At 42.5% G+C, this 19,959-nt stretch overlaps 1 protein-coding gene across 2 annotated transcripts in view; it reads right to left on the minus strand.

Moving 5' to 3' along the window:
• SERTAD2 (SERTA domain containing 2) overlaps positions 1–19,959 on the minus strand; it is a 119,151-nt gene that overhangs the window by 17,154 nt on the left and 82,038 nt on the right. Inside the window, exon 1 of one of the 2 annotated variants that reach the window (XM_059187828.1) lies at positions 4,823–5,150. The exons of the other annotated variant lie outside the window; for it this stretch is intronic. The gene's annotated coding sequence lies outside the window, so the exon portion shown is untranslated. Of the gene's footprint in view, positions 1–4,822; positions 5,151–19,959 lie in introns of those variants that run through there. 2 annotated transcript variants of the gene reach the window in all.

Here is a 19,959-nt window from a genome sequence, read left to right on the forward strand (position 1 = left end):
AAAAATAAAAATTAAAAAAAAAAACCAGCCTGTTTTAAAAACTACTCAGAAGAGACCATCACCAAGTTCATGACAAGCAGAGAGGCAACCAAAAATGTCTTCTTCAGCTGCAAACCACAGAATTCAAATCCCTCACTTCTCTCTGGCAGCAGGAAAGGCAGAGAAGTACACATACATGTATATGGAGGTTCCCTCCTCCAAAAAAGAGACAAATCTGAAAAGCAAATCTGTATCATGTGTTATTATAAAATGGGATAACCACGCAGAGAGGATCGGTTTAAAACAGTTGCCACGTCATTATCTCACTTGTGTGGCTAGAATTTTATGCAAACTTGTTCTGGTGGAGAGATGACCTTGGGACTTTCAGATTCCCTGACTTTAACTCGGGCAACACGTCTAAACACCAGGGTGGGGTGCTCTGGCAGCTCTGCTGGAAGCCCCAGGAGCTGCAGCGTGCCATGGGTTGATAAGCAGCTAGCCAGGAGAGGAGAGCGAGGAGTTAAAGGTTCGTTTGCAGCAAGGAGCATATCCGCATGTAACTTTCTGACCAAGCCACATTCAGGTCGTTCTTTTTCCTTTTGTTCCACAGATTCACACAGCCCACTACAAACATGCGTGTTCATACGTAAGATGCGCCCGAATCCCTTCCCCTTCACTCTTCTACATGGAACTCCCTAGAACCACAAAAAATGCTTGGTTTAGGGGCTTCTGGTCAGTTAACCACCTATGAAGACGGTTAAAGCAAAAGCCTCTGAACCAGGCACTGTGCAAAGTTATAGTTTCTGCAAAGAGACAGAAAGATAGTAATTTAGACATGAATTAGTTTTAAGAACTTAGGTTTGCTGCTACCTGGAGTCACTAGAGAAACAAAGCTGCCTCTGGGCACCTAAACTAGTCAGACCTGCTGTAGCAGTTGCGAGGTGGCTCCAGCTCTGCCCTCCACTCCCCTCCCTCCAGCCCCCACCCCACGCATCAGCACAGCTCACTCCACTCGGGCGGTGCCACGCCCGGCACACTCACCCCCCTTCTGCCATCCCTGCTCAGAGGCAGGGCCTGAGCTGCACACAGAGCCAGCGTGCAAGGGTAAGGGGAGGCTAGCCAGGCCAGCAGATGCTGACTCCATTCTAAACTGAGAGCGGCCATGGGTACAGAACACAGCTTCCATGATCCCGGGTTTCGAAAATAAATCAAACTGTGATATTTGTGTCAGTGAATCCCGGCAGGTATTTCCAATTAAGTGCAGATGGGGGACAGAAGACCTTGAGAGGAGACAAATGAGCTTTTCCAGCTTTTGGAGCCCTCTGACCACGAAGAGAGCAGATTTCCAAAAGGGAGTTTGCATTGTCTGTCTGAAGTGCTTCGTTTAGATAATAAGCAGTTGTTTTGCCCTGTTAAAAGTCATACATTTTCAAAAAATTTTGGGATGTTTTTATTTTGAAATTTTTATTTGTGTTTCAATGAAAATTTTTAGACAGCCAAGCATGTTTTGTTTGTCTCATGATCTTCAAGGAAAAAAAAAGAAAGAAAGAAAGAAAAAGAAAAAAAAACACAAGGCATCTATTTATTACCCAGAATAGGAATGTCGTCTTATTGGCCTGACATATGCCATTCACAGATTCATACAAAGAATGAACTGCCACACAGTGCTCATGGAGAAAGACACTGCTCCACACAATGAGTGATGGGCGCTCCAGGGGACAGTTCTGTTCACAGGGTTTCCCAGCATCTGCACAGAGGGCAGAAGTTTGCTTTTCATACCAACTGCACTGGCCATTGGAGACAATTTTTTTTTTTTTTTAAAGACACGCCACCTTTGGTTAGTAGCTGTTTCCTTCGAGAATATTAAAACTAAATTAAATATCCACATACTTCCTAATTAGGAGTCCTAGCTTATGGGTTTCTATCATTGGTTTAAGTAACGATATCAACAGTAGGTAGAAAATTATGGTTTACGCATACGCAAGTGGCTGGAGAATATTGTATGTTCTGTTGGTCTGTATTAATTAATGGAAAAACCTATGAAGGTAGGCATTACCCTTCCCGTAAGGCCACTTTTCACTTAAAACTGAAGCTTGCTCTTTGGTGCCTTTAGCATATATGTGATCTTTGGACTCAGTGATCAAAGAGACCTCTTTCTCTTTCTGTCCTTAGCCAATAAACTACTTCAACCAGAGCCATCTCCTACAGGATATGCCATCACAATAAATATGAAATTTCTGTAGCAACAAAATTTTAAAACAATTCTACAAGTGAATTAAAGTTCATATTACTAAATACTATGTTTTTAATCTACATATAATATTGACAGTGATCCTGATTTTTCTGATGTAAATGAAATATAAAATAAAGTGCCATGCTCTTACTATTGTTCTTTAACAAGAAACTGCAGCAAAAAAACAAACTCAAAAGTTTCTGTTGTAGCTTTTACCTTTCTGAGTTAAAGTGTGAAATATTTTGACAGAGTAGCCTTGTAATATAATTTGATACTGATCATTTGTAGTATGCCACTTCAGAAAAAAAAAAAAAAAAAACCTTTATGCATCTGTCTATATTTTTTACCTCCCCCCTACCTTTTTTATGTTTTGTGTATGTCTTTCTAAAGTAAACTACTTTTATTCTGCCACTGGAGCATTATTTAAAATAGTGGATGCCAAAAATGTCAGTTGCTACATAAATTTGAGGGAGTTTTAAATTAGCAAAACTTTTACTCTTTTCTATGCTCATTATTAATAATTCAGTGTGTGGCAACTGGATAAAATTTAGATTTCAATTTCTCACTAAAAACACTCCCAACGGGGACAATTCAGTAAACAGGAGCCTAAAGAATTTCAAAATCTGAATTAATATCCTTCTCTTGGTTCCTAAAGGGAAACAAGCCTGAGCAGCTATTACCTAAGAAGCTGTGACACTTGCCTGACAATAACACAGTTCCTTAGGACACCTCTTGTTGTATACTTAGTTGGTTTTATAAAATGTGAATCCTCTCTCCTACCTGTTGTAATAAAGCAAGGAACAGACTGAGTGTCAAAAAAGAAAAAAATATATCAAATCCATTTTATCAGATTTCTCACCTGACAGCAACATGGTTATGGGTGGGGGGCAAAAATTATTTTCAGGGCTCCCAAACTTGATGAACAACATAAACAACTTTACATTAACATAGAATTCCTCTAAGTAGATCAATGAGGCTAAAAGAAAACTTTCTAATACAGGTCTCTCTTTTTCTCCTGCAAAGAAACTGATAAACTTAACAGGAAAGCAGAGATCCATGAACAAGCTATTCTTGCTCAGGCCAGAAGCTGGGTCTTGCGATGAGTATTTTCACCCTCGCAGCACACCCTCCCTTGCTCAAATCAGAATAGACTGCTATAAAAAGTGGGAGCAATGGGAGGAGCTCCTAGAGTGAGGCATGCCTTCTGGTTAGCTGAGCAACTATCCCCTTCACCCCCCCCCAAAGCAAAACAATGAAGAGGCTCTCAGGTGGACTGTCTTCCAGGGGTTGAGTGGGGCCAAGAACCCACTTCAATCTTGTCAGAGACTAGACCCCAATTATAAAATGCTACTTTGAACACTTGAGGCCTCAGGGATCCTATTGGCTGCTACTACAACTTCTAGGTTCCTTACACACATTATGGACATTTCTTAACATATATTGGGAAATCAAAAAGCATATTTCAAGAACAAAGCTTGAAAACACTTACTGTCTTCCTTAAGACTGACTGGGGCTGCCCAATTCAATTCAAATAAAAACTGCTATCTCCGGAGGCTGTGTGTCTCACCCTGCGGGTTGCCCTTCCCCATCTAGTGCCTCTAAAAACTTACTTTCTACCACTCAAAACATCCTGAAACTCCCCAGTTTGAAAGCAGAAAGTTATTCTAAGACAAACTATACCTAATCTTTTTGTGAACTTTAAGACTAAACCCAAAACACTTCTCCCATCTCAATCTATTACCGCAACTTCTGCTAAAGGTAAGCTAACTGATGGCCAAGAATAAAAATTAGAACTTATGATTTTCTCTAGATCCAATGGCCCTCTGAGGCACCCTCTGTCTTAATGGTACAAAGTCCAGGGCCAGGGACAGCTGGCTCCCCTGGCCCCCTCCCTTTCGGTCATAGGCGGTTACCACCAAGATGACTTGTAGATTTCTAACTTAAAAGCCAATTGGACGTTAAGTTTAATACACACATATATTCAAAATCAATTCACTTGTCACGGGTGAGAGGAGGGTAGAGAGGGATGTTTTCAAGCTGAAAACACAGAGAAACTCACAGAAACACACTATAGCAAGTTGGATGCAGACTCGGTCACGGAACCCAAAAGTGAAGCAGCCTTTACTCCAGCAATCCGAGCCTTTAAAAAAAGAAGTCTCTTACGTTCACAACAACACAACGGCCACAACACGAACACACATCTCAGCTGTAAAAGCGACAGCTCCAAGCTCCCTCCGCCCCATTGCTGGGCTCCGGTTAGCTCCCGACCCCCTCCTGACCCGGGTCCGTGACTGCCCGTCCCCTGCCCTTCCCCCAGCAGGTCTGCCCGCGTACGCTGGTGGCGGGAGGGGGGCGAGGGGGGGTTCCCGGCCCTCGCCCCGGGGGTCTAAGGGTGCAGGGCCGGGAAGCAGTGGAAGGGAGCGCTCCTCCAGGTACCTGCACCAGGCCAGGTCCGTCTAGCCGAGGCGCCCCCGACCCTCGCGGCCGCCCGGGCCCCGCCTCCGCCCTCCGGGCTCTCCCGGCCCTGGCCGGGTCCCAGGGCCGCCCACCACCCATCGGGAGCCCGGCGCATCCGAGGATCCCCTCCAGCCTGGCGCCGGGAGAACTTACCACATGCAGCTCCACCTGGGAACTAACGCATCAGGAGGGGTTTCTGCCCACTCCTCAAGCTACTCCCTCTCCATGCGGAGTCCCCGCTCCGGGGGCCCGAGGGTGGCGCCGGGGAGCGGGCAGGAGGCGAGACCCAAGCTAAGACTCCGCAGTCCTCTGCCGGCGCGCTCCGAGCATTATACAATGGTGGAGGCGGCGGCGGCGGCGGCAGGCAGCGGAGGAGGAAGCGGGAGGCGGGCGGAGGGGGCGCCCTGACCGAGCGAGCGGCAGCTCGTCCTCCAGCACTCGCTGTGCAGGAGTGACGTGCGGCCAGCGAGCCTCCCGCGAGCTCCGGGCCCCGGGCTCAGCAGGCCCCGCCCCTCCCCGGCCCCGCCCCCTCCCCGGCGGTCCCGGGAGGCGAGATAAATGCCGAGCCGGGCCCCGGCCGCCGCAGGAGCAGGAAGGGGCAGGCAGAGCACGGGAGACGTCGGGTGGCAGCGCCGCCCACGGCTCCCTCTCCAGCCGGCGCGCCCTTTATTTTCTCTTAAGGAAAGGCTTAAGGAGATGGCGAGAGGGGAAGAGACACTCCGGCCAGGGGACCACAACTAACCACCAATAATCCCTCACACTCCAGAAAATACTCATGCAAATGACCGGGCGGCTAGTGACAAAGGCGGCGGCGAGTGCAGCGCGCGCACAGCCCGCTGAGTCGCGCGACCGCAAATATGACAAGCATCTAAGCTATTCGGCAACTTGGGGTCGGTCAGCAGGGCGGGCAGGGTCCCGCGGGGGAGGGGGAAGATAGGAGGTGAGGGGCAAAAATTCGACCCCGAGGCACCGCGTCCACGCTGCCTGCGCGGCTTTCGAGACTGGAGTCCCGGGAGAGCGGGGGCCAGCAGCGTCCACAGCTGGGACACTCCCAGACGCCCCCGTCTCCGGACGCACCAGTGGCCTGCAGAGATGTTCCAATGGTAGGACGGGGGCTCCAGCAGGAACCGGGCCCAGAAAATGCCCCTTGGGCGCGGCGGCCTCGGCCCAACACTCGAAATGGGTCACCAAGTCAACAGTACTTTCGGAGTAGGACGGAGCCGAGTTGCATTCTTCGTGGCCCGCCGCGACGCGGTGCAGAGCCGGCAGCCGGCCTCCCGCGCTGGCAGAGCCCACGCAGGTAGGGAAGCCAAGCTTGGAGACGCAGGAGGGTCAGAGGCCCCGTCCTCTGCCCAGAAGCTTCCTGCGGATAACCTTTCCCCTCTCCTTAGAAAGGCATCGGCTTCGAACTACTTACAGGTAGCAGGGAAATTCATACTAATTGGGAGAGGTGTGTATGCCTAAGTGGTGAGAGAAAAGAAGACAGCTCCCCTGGAAAATTAATGATTATTTTAAAAATTACATGCGTGTTCAGTGTAAAGATGTTAAAAAAATAATTCAGGCACCATAAAATTTTGGCTGCCACCCCAATCAATATCTCAGATATCTGGCGTTTAATGGTTCACTGTACTGGTTATATTTAAGGATAATAAAGCTTTAAGACCTAACATAAAGGTGATTATAAGTCGTTAACATCAAGACAAGTTTAGACCTATTCAACTCTTCTGTAATGATTTGTTATCAATCAAACTGATGATCTTATTGAAATTAAAGCTGGGGTAAAATGTTGCTAGAGAAGACTGTGTTACTTGTTTTATCTTGAAGGAGAATAAAAAGGGTATGTACTTCACCCTCAGTATAATTAAAATCTTATAGATTTTTCTTTAAGTATAACCGATGCCAAAAGCTAATTATTTGTGGATATCTCTGGAAAGTTTTATAGTGGCGCTCCAAATTACACATCATGGAAGTAGTGCTCAGGGCCCTCTGCAGGTCCTGCTGTCTGCGCCTGGGTGGCACAGCATTCAAACATTTTGCTGCAAAGCCAAGATATTTTTCATTTCCAGAGTTCTGCCTTTTAGAGACAACATTAACTACTAACAGTTTCCTAACCACCCACTCACTTATACTTTCAGCGCTCACTTTAAGGAAAAGCCATTGAAATAGAAGCTGCAATAATCTCTTCCTGTGATATCTTTGTAGCAAAGGCCAGAGGCTCTGTTGAATCTAAAGTGAATTTAAACTGTTATTCATGAATTGAAGTTAGCAATGAGTTAGACTTACAGGATTTTTGTGATACTTGGATATTTTCGAGCAAATGGATTACCAAATGCAGTGTTCCTGCACAAAAGTGACAACTTTTGTGTCTCCAGAGTGGACCTGAGATTCTGCTAAGGCCGGTTGTTCAGGAAAGGTCGGACTTCTTAGGAGAGCAACCTGAGTTTTCGAGGGAAAAGGTTTTTTTTTACCTTTCCACACTTTTGAAGGTAGTAGCCTCGTAAGAGTGTACATAGTATATAAGAGTTCCTCTTCCCCCACTTTTAGATTCTGGTATCTTTCATCAAAGCATGAAGTGGCAGTTCATAATGTGGTCCCACACAAGGTGGTTAACCACCCCTCCCCCAGGCTGAGCCCCCATAAGCCGGCCAGCAACCCCTGCCTGTCACTGGGAACCCAACTCCACAAAGATAAGGAAAAGCCCTCCGTGAGCTTTTGAAGTCCACCCCCTTTGGTATGCAGTGGCATGATTAAAATATATATATATATATATATATATATTTATGATATATGATATATGATATGATATATATATATATATATATGATATATATATATCATTGTTCATTCCTAGCAAATGAACAAGAAATGTTTCGTGAAAATATAAGTGTGGTTTTCATTTCACTCCTTGGGACATTTAAAAGCCCATTTAAAATAATCCTACCCTCAGGATTTAGAGTTTAGAGTTTCTCCTTCTCACTTTCACATATAAGAAATCAGGCCAGGCATCCACATTTAACTATTGGGCACATTATCTATTTAGGGAGAAAACAAACATGGTTTTTTTAAGTATAGAATGGTGATGGTAATTTGCAAAAATACTCATTAGTTTAGTTTCAGAGAAGTACTTCTCAACATTGTATTCTGGATACTAGTTTGTATTTCACGCTTCTCTTTGAAAGTTTCTGGGCCTCCACATCTTGCAAACTACTAGACAACTTTGCTAACTGAAGGCCACTTTTAGCACTTAAATTAGCGTATACCCAAGAAATGACACCAGGCCAAGCTGGCCATATAAACTGAGAAACAAAGACTTTGAAACAGTTTTAAATATCACTTTTTCTTTTTCTTTTTCTTTTTTTTTTTTAAAGATTTTATTTATTTATTTGACAGAGAGAGATCACAAGTAAGCAGAGAGGCAGGCAGAGAGAGAGGAAGGAAAGCAGGCGCCCTGCTGAGCAGAGAACCCGATGTGGGACTCGATCCCAGGACCCTGAGATCATGACCTGAGCTGAAGGCAGCAGCTTAACCCACTGAGCCACCCAGGTGCCCCCTGGAAATACTGGTCTTAACAGCAAAAAAAATAAAATCAAATAAAATAAACATTTCAGGGGCACCTGGGTGGCTCAGTGGGTTAAAGCCTCTGCCTGTGGCTCAGGTCCTGATCCCAGGGTCCTGGGATCTAGCCCCGCATCGGCCTCTCTGCTAGGCAGGGAGCCTGCTTCCCCCTCCCTCTCTCTCTGCCTGCCTCTCTGCCTACTTGTGATCTCTGCCTGCCAAATAAATAAAATCTTTTAAAAAAACAAAAACAAAAAATATTTCAGTTCTTGAAACATATTGTAGGCAGCCAGCTGGGCTCAATCATCTTTTCATGGAAAATACAGACATCCTTACTGAACCTGGACTTCCCATTCGCTGATAACTTAAAACCATTAACTTCAAAATAAAGTTCTGGAAGTCACATCACCTAACTGATTCCCAAGGAGTTGATACTGGACACATGATTGGGACAACGCAACTCTCTCACGAAGATGGCACAAATGGTATTTGCAGCCACGGGCAACCGAAAACTTCCTTGTAGCACTGGAGCATGCTAACACATCTTCTGCAGACTGCTCTCCAGCTGTTCCTCTACCTACTTTGTCAGGTTTTCCCCCTCTTTCTCCCTGAGGTCACAGTTCACACAAGCAGAACTTCAACTCCAGGGAAGGGCTGCTTTTACATAGCTTCCCTAATTATTATTGGCCGGCTTTGCCTCGACAGCCCCTTAGAGGGCTGTTCTGTGAGAGATACGCCTTCTTCTCTTTTAAAAATCTGACAATATTTAAGTCCTAATTTGGGACAAGATCATACGGATAATATTTGAAGAAAATGCTTTTAAAAACATTTTTGGGGGCACCTGGGTGGCTCAGCGGGTTGAAGCCTCTGCCTTTGGCTCAGGTTGTGATCCCAGGGTCCTGGGATCGAGCCCCACATCGGGCTCTCTGCTTGGCTGGGAGCCTGCTTCCCTTCCTCTCTCTCCGCCTGCCTCTCTGCCTACCTGTGATCTCTGTCTGTCAAATAAATAAATAAAATAAAATCTTTAAGAAAATAAAAAATAAAAACATTTTTCACTCTAACATTGTTGATTAGTCCCTTCTAACCATCACTAGAAAAGATAGCTTCTGTTGGGCATCAGTGTCCTTCCTATTTCATTTGCTACTCTTCTCCATTAACATCTTCAGATAAACCGTGAGGTCCAATTTGAAGCAGCCCTTTAAAGACTCCAGCTTTTGGTCTCCCCCTTTTCTCAGCTGGAAAGTGGAGGCCCTTCCTGGTAACAGCTCCAGTGTTCCCTTCTTGCTGGCTGCTGCTCCGCTAGAGACTGGCGGTGGCTTCTTGCATGCCTATCTCCTTATCCCCAGTTCCCCTCACAGCACTGCCTTCCCAGGGGCCCCTGCATGTGGACTCTGCACTACTTGCATATAAACCAGCCTCCCTTCTTGAGGAGTTCATACTCTTCTCCAGATACTTGGCACTACTGGCATCCACCAAAAACATCCATAAATGCTAGAAATTGCATGGCCTCCAGGCCTTCCTTGTCCTGGGGAACCAGCCTGAGGAGATGATGATTCCTGGAGTAGGAGTACAAAGATCTTGTACAAATAAATCACTCAACTATGATTAATTGTTGACTTTTTGGTTTCTTAATCCTCTATGTCACAGATTTAGGGTCAGCTCTGGTTCTGGGGGAAAAAGCAGCTTGGTCAGGAGATTTTGGGTCTAGTTTCTCAGCCAGAGCCAGTAGTGAGGCTGAATCAAGCCCCTGGCATCACAGGGTCTACTTTTGCCTTCAAAAGGAGACACTCAGGCTCAGAGATTTCCATAGCCCCTTCCCAGAGCTAGGAGTCTATAAAAAAGTGATTCCAATGTAGAACTTGGAGTTTGGGGCTCAAATGAAATAATCGGCTCAAACTGGAATAATATAAAACCAACTTCACGTTCACACATTTCTAAGAGAAAAGAGAAATGCAAATAATGATAATATACTCTATTCAATAGGATATGTTCTTGGAATTATTTTTGTATCCAGAAGACAGATTTGAGCCAGCAATCCATATTCTCCTGGATCTGTTACCCATTATGGTTCAAGTAACCTATCTGGGAAATCTGAAGCCCACCCCATCCCTCCCCCAATGTTTGGAGAGAAGCAGGATGGTTTACAAGGCATTTTTGTGTAAATTTACAGGTTCACTCTTCATAGCGTCTTCCCTGTGCCGTAGGCAGGACAGGGACTCCTCACATCTTATAGAAGAGGAAACAAAGGCTTGGAGATGGACCTGCCAACTGAACTCCTTTATCAAGCTGACTCTCAAAGACAGAGAAGGTCTGGAGGCTGTGAGATTTCTAACATTCAGGGAAATTGTGGAAGCCAGAGAAGATGAAACTGAGGGTCCTGAGAAGAGTATGAACTTCTTAAGCAGGGAGGACGGTTTATAGGCAGGAGGTACAAAGCTGACATGTAGAGGCCACTAGGAGGGTAGTGCTGGGCCAGGATCCTGACACCATTTTGCTTTGACCTTATACTAGGGTTCTGAAATAACAATTCTGTTTCTTACACAAAGAACTCCAAATCTGCCTGTCCTTGGCTTTGTTAGCATCCTATTTTAGCCCACAGAATTAATAACCCATACAATAAAAAAGAAAACTCAATGTGCCCTTCAGACCCCTCACTCATTTCTGATATGGTTCACAAAACTGGCCTTCTTGTTTATCACTTTGTCTTTAACCTCTAGAACAGCACCTGACACAGTTGGTATTTGTGAGTTTTCACTGAATGAATAATTTAAAGAATGCTGAAAAGTTTGTACCAGCTTCATAAACTCAAGGGGTTAATCTTTCCTGCTAATGTTTTCCTCTCACTACCCTTTCACTAAGCTCTGTGTGTGTGTGTGTGTGTACACATATAAATAAACATACACATGTATTTTTAAGCAGTATTTGGGAACCTTCCTAATTAGAGGGATCACTTTAAGCAATACAATATTGTCCTTATAACTGCTTTTCAGCAATTCTAAAATATACCAATTGGGTTTAATGGTACAAAGACTAATGGGCACTCACATAGTACTATTAATCTATACAATCTCACTACTGGGGGAATAACCTTGCAGATAAATTATTGCCATAATTCCATTATTCTATACTTCTTTATAAAGATTTTCTCTTCCTACCTTAAGAATTAAAAATCTTGGTCAAATGATATTTAAAACCACAGCAGCATTTGGTAATTATGGAGTGGGTTGGTGATGAAGACCTGCCTACCCAAATCTTCAGCTGATTACCTGAATGGTACAAATGACCACTTGTTACTGGCACCTTCATGTTCTCATGGTCATGGAATTTAAAAGTATGCCAATAATCAAATATGTTATGAATATCATCAACTAATATTAACTTCCAGGGACATTTGGCAAAATGTGACAGGAAAAATAATTTTTTTAAAGTATTACTCTAATGCCAGCTGTTTTTTTTTCCCTTAGGTTTTTTTTTTTTTTTTTTAAATTTTATTTATTTGTCAGAGAGAGAGCGAGCGAGAGGGAGCACAGGCAGACAGAATGGCAGGCAGAGTCAGAGGGAGAAGCAGGCTCCCTGCGGAGCAAGGAGCCCAATGTGGGACTCGATCCCAGGACGCTGGGATCATGACCTGAGCCGAAGGCAGCTGCTTAACCAACTGAGCCACCCAGGCGTCCCTGCCAGCTGTTTTTTAACTGTCAAAATCAAGCATTTATAAAACTGGCTGAACTAAATTATATTTTCTGCTATAATAGCCTCATATCTCTTGTAGAAACTAGGATTGTATATCTTTAAATCACATATGAGTAAAGAAGTCAATTAAGAGAACTATGGTGATTTGGAAATTGTAAATAATATATTTAAGTCATTTTTGAAGTCTCAGCTGTAAAAATTCTACTTTGAGAAGTTTAAAAAAAAATGCAAAGCTTTAAGCTGTGTGTATAGATGCCCAAGAAAAGCCTCTAAGTTCAGGTTATGAGGTATCATTAGAAAATAATGTGGCCAGAGAACCAGTTTAAATGTAAACATGGTATACAACTAAAAATGCATCAGCTTGTTTGCCACTTTGGATTTTTATTGGATTTTCTGGAAAACAGGTTACACCTACGTAAAATGGTATAGACTTTTCTTTTAATCACCAATGGAGAACTATTTTTTAAAAAGACCTGTTGTCAGAATAAACAAGAATAAATATTTTTTAAAAGTTATCCAACTGTCTAATTCTAGGAGTCCCTTGCTTTAAATTGTAAAAAGGTTTTGTTTTTTTTTAAGATTTTGTTTATTTATTTGACAGACAGAGATCACAAGTAGGCAGAGAGGCAGGCAGAGAGAGAGAAGGAAGTGGGCTCCCTGCTGAGCAGAGAGCCTGATGTGGGGCTCAATCCCAGGACCCTGAGACCAAGACCTGAGCCGAAGGCAGAGGCTTTAACCCACTGAGCTACCCAGGTGCCCCAAAAAGGTTAAATTTTAAGTGGAAAGTTATTAATATTTAAAACTTCAGAAATGCAGAGTGAGGTCAAGTAAGAAGAACTAAAGCAAGCATTCCAGATAAACACTAACACATTAGATATATACTTTAAATATTGAATGAAAAATTTGATCTTGCTAAGTAAGACATGTTTCAAGCTGTTTTCTCAGAGAAGTCTTGAATTATATGAAACTCCTTAAATGGGCAATTATCAGAGAAACTGGCTTTTAAGGAGAAAATAATAGTGTGAATGAGCTATATGTAACTTCCCTTTTTAAAAACAGAAGTTGAATCTGTGACACCAAATTTAGAAAGGAGAGCGCGAGAATATCGTTTCTATCATAAACGCCCACTGCTGTGCTGTTCTGTTACAAATCAATGTACATGCTATGAATTTGAGTTTGCTCACACAATGCAGAGAGTTAATCATTCCTAAAGATGATTCTTTTAAAAGAAAACATAAATGTGAAAGAGTCACATTATATAAAAAAAACTCACTGAAAAAGGGCAAGATTCCCTGATTTTGACTGTAGTGATTCCTTTGGCCTCATTATACACAGAGCAGCACAGTCCACACTGGGGATGCAGAAAACTAGCTTTTGTGGGAATAATACAGGTAATTTCAACAGTATTTATACTTCCTTTTAACGTTACTTAAGAAATTAAGGCCCAAATTACAAAAAGGTTGACAAAATTTTAATGAATCAGATGTTCATGTTCAATCTACTCTCATTTATTACCACTTTAGAACTGTTAGACATCATACTTTTAGTTCTAGTGATAACAACAGCTGTAAAGATAAATACTCCAGAATTACTATTTTCTCATTTGGCCAAAAATGAAAAGTGAGAAAATAGAAAGCTTTCTGAAAGTTCATCATATGAAAAGAACAGAATTAATGGGGAAATGATATCATTTATGGACAAGAATATTTAATACTTTATAAATAGCATTTCTCAGGGTGCTTGGGTGGCTCAGTAGGTTAAGTGTCTGCCTTAGCTCAGGTCATGATCTCAGAGTCCTGGGATTCAACTCCATACCCAGCTCCCTGCTCAGTGCGGAGTCTGCTTCTTCCCCCCGCCCACCGCCTACCCTTCCCCCATGCTTGGGCTCGCTCTCATTCTCGCTAATAAATAAGAAATCTTAAGACAAAATAAATATCACTTCTCTCACTCCTCAACTCATCAAACAATTCCAATTTAAATCCCAATTTTTTTTTTCACAGAACTTGGTAAGCAAACCCAGAAATCATCTGGAATAGCAAAGGGTGGAAAGATAGCTAAAAAAGCTTAAAGGACAAAATGCGAGATGTGTCCTGTCAGATATCAAGGCTTATTATATATTTCTAGTAATTAGGGACGCCTGGGTGGCTCAGTTGGTTAAGCAGCTGCCTTCGGCTCAGGTCATGATCCCAGCGTCCTGGGATCGAGTCCCACATCGGGCTCCTTGCTCCGCGGGGAGCCTGCTTCTCCCTCTGACTCTGCCTGCCACTCTACCTGTGCTCGCTCTTGATCTCTCTCTCTCTCTCTCTCTCTGACAAATAAATAAATAAAATCTTTAAAAAAAAATTCTAGTAATTAAAAGAGAATGTTGTGTCATAGGGATAGATAAGTAAATCAAGAGAACAGAATCGACAATACAGAAATAGTCACACACATATACGAAAGTATAAAATACTGCAGAGGTGCTATTACAGATCGGTGGGAAAGAACAGGTTATTCAATAAATGGCTTAATGGTCACCTGGTTAACTTCAAGAAAAATAAAATAAAATTAAGTACCTAATATTCCTCCAAAAAATTTCAGGTGGACTAAATCCAAATATGTAAAACATAAATTTAAAACTTTTAAGGAGAGAATACAGGAGAATATGTTTATGGCTTCAGGATAGGGAATATAAAATTATTGTTTGATTCCTAAGACTCCTTCTCTACCTTCTCTACTTGCCTCTGCTTTGCTGTGTGCCTTGAAATGCTGACCCCCTAGGAAGTAAGCTCTTTTGCCAACTAGTTGCCAGCTGGATTCAGTGAAAGCAAGGCACCAGAAGGAGACCAGTCAGAGAGGAAAGAGGGTGGGGTGTTTTATCCTGATCCTTCCTGCTTTGAGACCCTGTCATGGCAGTATCCATCCCTGCATACCCATAGCTTCTGTGGACGGCTCCTTCTCCAGGGTGTCAACTCTCACAAATTCAAGCAAGACCATTTCCTCCCCCTTTCCCCTATAGACCTAAAGACAGGAACAGCTTGTTGCTGGTCTTCCATGCCTCCACTTTTGTCACATCTCTATAAAATGTCCCTTTATTAATAGTCTCATGGAATTCTGCTTCCTGCCGAGACTTCGACGGTTCAGAACCAAGACACCCAATGCAGAAACCATAAAGAAAAAGATGGATAATTTGATTACATTAAAATTAAACATCTATTAAACAAAAGAAAGGCAAGCTAAGACTGTGGAATGATATATGTGATTCATATAATCAACACAAGATTAGTATTCAGAGTAAATTTTTTAGAAGTCCTATAAACCCAAGAGAAAAATGAGTTAAACAGGAAACTTACATGTCTGATAAACATATGAAAAGACACTCAACCTCATCAGTAGTAAGAAAAATGCAAATTAAGGGGCACCTAGGTGACTCAGTGGTTTAAGCCTCTGCCTTCGGCTCAGGTCATGATCTCAGGGTCATGAGCTCAGGGTCCTGGGATCGAGCCCTGCAACGGGCTCTCTGCTCAGTAGGGAGCCTGCTTTCCCCTCTCTTTCTGCCTGCCTCTCTGCCTACTTGTGATCTCTCTCTCTTTCTGTGTCAAATAAATAAATAAAATCTTTTTAAAAAAAAATGCAAATTATAAAAAGACCATTCACAGCTATCAGGTTGACCATTTTGAAGATGAGCTGGCATTATCTGGTAACATGGGAGATGCATACACCCTGCCCGTAGACATGCAGTCTTTCTTAATGGGGTTCCATGAAAAAATAAGCCCTACAAAATGTTGAAAATAGAACTGTCCTATTACCCAGCAATTGCACTACTGGGTATTTACCCTAAAGATACAAACGTAGTGATCCAAAGGGGCACATGCACCCGAATGTTTATAGCAGCAATGTCCACAATAGCCAAACTATGGAAAGAACCTAGATGTCCATCAACAGATGAATGGATCAAGAAGATGTGGTATATATACACAACAGAATACTATGCAGCCATCAAAAGAAATGAAATCTTGCCATTTGCGACAACATGGATGGAACTAGAGCGTATCATGCTTAGCAAAATAAGTCAAGCAGAGAAAGACAACTATCATATGATCTCCCTGATATGAGGAAGTGGTGATGCAACATGGGGGCTTAAGTGGGTAGGAGAAGAATCAATGCAACAAGATGGGATTGGGAGGGAGACAAACCATAAGTGACTCTTAATCTCACAAAACAAACTGAGGGTTGCTGGGGGGAGAGGGATTGGGAGAAGGGGGGTGGGGTTATGGACATTGGGGAGGGTATGTGCTTTGGTGAGTGCTGTGAAGTGTGTAAACCTGGTGATTCAGACCTGTACCCCTGGGGATAAAAATATATGTTTATAAAAAATTAAAAAAAAATAAGCCCTACAGAAAATGGCTCCTCAATTCACCCACGGATGGAATGAAGTTAAAAACCGGTAGTGTGCTGGTCAATAGTTAACAACTGGCTAGGTAGATAGGGAAAGAAGCCTTTATTTGTAGCATTTGTTGATTTCTGTGGTGTAAATACCCTTAGCACAGCTGATTTCAAGCTGCCCAATTGAACTCAAGAGTTAGAAAGATTCACACAATCGCTGCCAGGAGCTGGTATCAGTTTCTAGCTCCAGCCCTACACTGGAACCACTCTAGACCTATAAGACTGAAGTTAATTCATTACATATAATGGATGCCTTAGGGTACTGGGGCTTAATTCTCTGTAGGAATTCTGAATGAGAAGAGCTAAACCTAGAATCTAGAGAAATTCTTGCTTTTATCCCCCATGGAGACATAGAAGAATGTTTGTATCAGCTTTGCTTATAATAGCTAAAACATTGGAAACACCTTAACATTCATCAAGATGAGAATAAATTGATAGACTTGGAAAGTATAGTGCTTAAGAAGTACTAAAGGTACCATAAATCAACATGGCTACATCTTAAAAACACAAATGTTGACTAAAACAAAGCAAGCTGTTAAATATGTACAGTATAGGGTGCCTGGGTGGCTCAGTTGGTGGGGCGACTGCCTTCGGCTCAGGTCATGATCCCGGACTTCCAGGATCGAGTCCCTCATCGGGCTCCAGCTCTTTGGGGAGTCTGCTTCTCCCTCTGACCTTCTCCTCTCCCATGCTCTCTCTTACTCATTTTCTCTCAAATAAATAAATAAAATCTTTAAAAAAATATATGTACAGTATAATATCATTATACAAAATCTTTTAAAACATGCAAAATACTGCTATACATTGTTTACAAACAAGGTATGCTATTATAGAAAAACATTAGAGATAAAAAATATATAGGAAAGTGGTTACCTCTGGCAAAGAGAGGAAGGAAATGGAATCAGGGATAGACATACAGGTGGCTTCTCTTTTACTCATAATGTTTAATTTCTTTTTTAAAAACATGAAAAGCGGGGCACCTGGGTGGTTCAGTGGTTTAAGGCCTCTGTCTTCAGCTAGGGTCATGATCCCGGGATTCTGGGATCGAGCCCCGAGTCGGGCTCTCTGTTTGGTGGGGAGCCTGCTTCCTCCTCTCTCTCTGCCTGCCTCTGTGCCTACCTGTGATTTCTGTCTGTCAAATAAATATATAAAATCTTTAAAAAAAAAATGAAAGCAAGTAAGTATTTTGGGATAAATTTAAATTTATTGATTTAGATTTCATCAGGTTAAAACAATAAAACTTCTTTTCTTTCTTCCTTATGGTTCCTGTGAAATAGAATTTCCTAGGTTTTTTCCTGCAATTTCTAGTATCTATTATCTAATATCTAGTATCTAATATCTAAAAAACACCTAAAATATTTAATATCTATCTAATATCTAAAGCACTGGGCAGTATTCACATTTGATGTATTTATTTATCTCCCATTATTTCAGTAAGAACTTACGCCTTTCACTCATTTTGATACACTGTCCTTCTTTCTCTCTTAATAGCAGACGTTAAAATCCAATGATACCACTATAGTAACCTGAAGTTCTTAATAGGAAGCCCAGCTGACAGATCAGGTATAAGAGAATAATTGGTATAAAGCCCATGTTTGGGGTGTATTTCTCACTTGCCAGGCTAACTTCTGTCATGCTAGAAACGATAAAAGCTTCCTCACAAAATATGAGGCTTGTGACTTCCTTAATATATGCCAAATAAAGCATTTAGCACTAAAAAGTGAAATTGTGTATGTTTAAAACAATGGAAACACATCTACCCATGAAATAAATTTCTTTCACTTGGTGTTGCGGTGACCACTGGCTGCTACACTGAATGCATTTTTATTCTTTCTGATTTTGTGTCTCTTGATATAGGGACAGAAATAAAGCCCATATGCTCTCTGGACCTCTGGGAACATGATGTTGTCTCAGTGCATGGGTAATGTGACTTTTTCTCAGAGATTGTCTTGAAATAAGCCTATGTTTTAAATACACACTTTTCTGCGTGCTAGCAGGCATTCTGAAGCTAGGTGGTTCTAAATAAAGAACTCTAGTCAACAACAGGAAATAACTCCCACAGAAAAAAGGGGCAGAATAAAACTCTCACCAACTCTTGTACACAGTTCACAACGGCCTTTTGTTCCATGCACATTAAGCCTGAAATCTTTACTTTTCAGAGCATGTCTGGGCCTTTGCAGAGCAATTAAACCTTTCTTTTCCTTTAGCTGGTGTCCTTGCCTTCTTCTCTCCGAGGAAGTTAACCTTGCAACTAACTTCTTACTGTGAGGTAGATCAGAAAACGCAACAGTTTCTATTCTGAAGCTTAAAGTGTGTGTGTGTGTGTGTGTGTGTGTGTGTTTAATGGAGCTTCTCATGGAAATAAAAACCAACTCTCAGTTTAAAACTTATTTTCCTTCTAAGACGTACAATGCCACATAAACGCACACATGTATGTTCTAAAGGAATATGTTCATCTGCAGTATATATTTCTATGCTCCTAGGGGCTGATATGATATACGACAAGGATATATCATCATATCAACTCATAAGTCTACATTGATGGGTTATTAACACTTTATTAGTGACATGTCAGCAAGTTAATGCAAATGGAAGATAAATTTAAATTCTAGTCAAAAGTTCCCATCTTGGGACACCTGGGTGGCTCAGTTGGTTAAACAGCTGCCTTCGGCTCAGGTCATGATCCCGGCGTCCTGGAATCGAGTCCCGCATCGGGCTCCTTGCTCGGTGGGGAGTCTGCTTCTCCCTCTGCCTCTGCCTGCCATTCTGTCTGCCTGTGCTCGCTCTCTCCCCCCCTCTCTCTCTGATAAATAAATAAAATCTTTAAAAAAAAAAAAAAGTTCCCATCTTGAGTCTTTTATGAAAAGTTGGGAGAAAAATCCAGATCCCAAGCTAATCAAATTTTAAGCCATCTGAATAATAGTTTTCAAAGTCAGAGTGACTCCTACTGGAATGGGTTGGTGACATTCAACTGTAGGACGGGACAGGTACTACTGACAGGAACACTGGGCCAAGGAAAACAGCTTGAATACAACTGCATACTGCTATTTCTTTCCTCCCCTTTACACTCAAGCCTTGCCATCTCTACTGGCTCCTCCCTGAAGTCAATAAATTATAGACTCAACACAGTCTATCTTCAATTTTAAAACAAGAAACAATCTTCCTGTGCTTCAGTGCTGCAGGAAGGCTAGGAGGTGCTCCTATCTCTACCCTTCACAGCTTTAGTCCCTCCTCCTTCCTCTCACTTCTGCAGGCCAACATTGTCGGCCACTCCTTGACCAGCCTGCGAAAAGAGCACCAGTGCCCTCTAAGCACCAAGGCCAATGGACCCAGTTCCTCATAGTACTGAGCCCCTTGTAGCACAGGACATTACTGACCACCTCCAACCACTTCTTTCAGTGAGTCTGTTTAAATGACAGTTTGCTGGTTCTTATCTCTCTGGACACTTATAGTCTCCCAGGCTGGCTCCTCTTCCTCTGACTGTCCCCCACCCCAAACCTGTAGTTCTTGACTTAAAAAAAAAAAAAAAAATCACCTCCTCCAGTTGCAATTTGGGACCAGAAAGGGATAAGGAGGTGAATGGGGGATGGGGATGGTTGGTTCAAATCTTCAGGAAAATT

This window comes from Mustela lutreola, chromosome 9 (genome assembly GCF_030435805.1).
Source record: "Mustela lutreola isolate mMusLut2 chromosome 9, mMusLut2.pri, whole genome shotgun sequence".
Taxonomy (NCBI): domain Eukaryota; kingdom Metazoa; phylum Chordata; class Mammalia; order Carnivora; family Mustelidae; genus Mustela; species Mustela lutreola.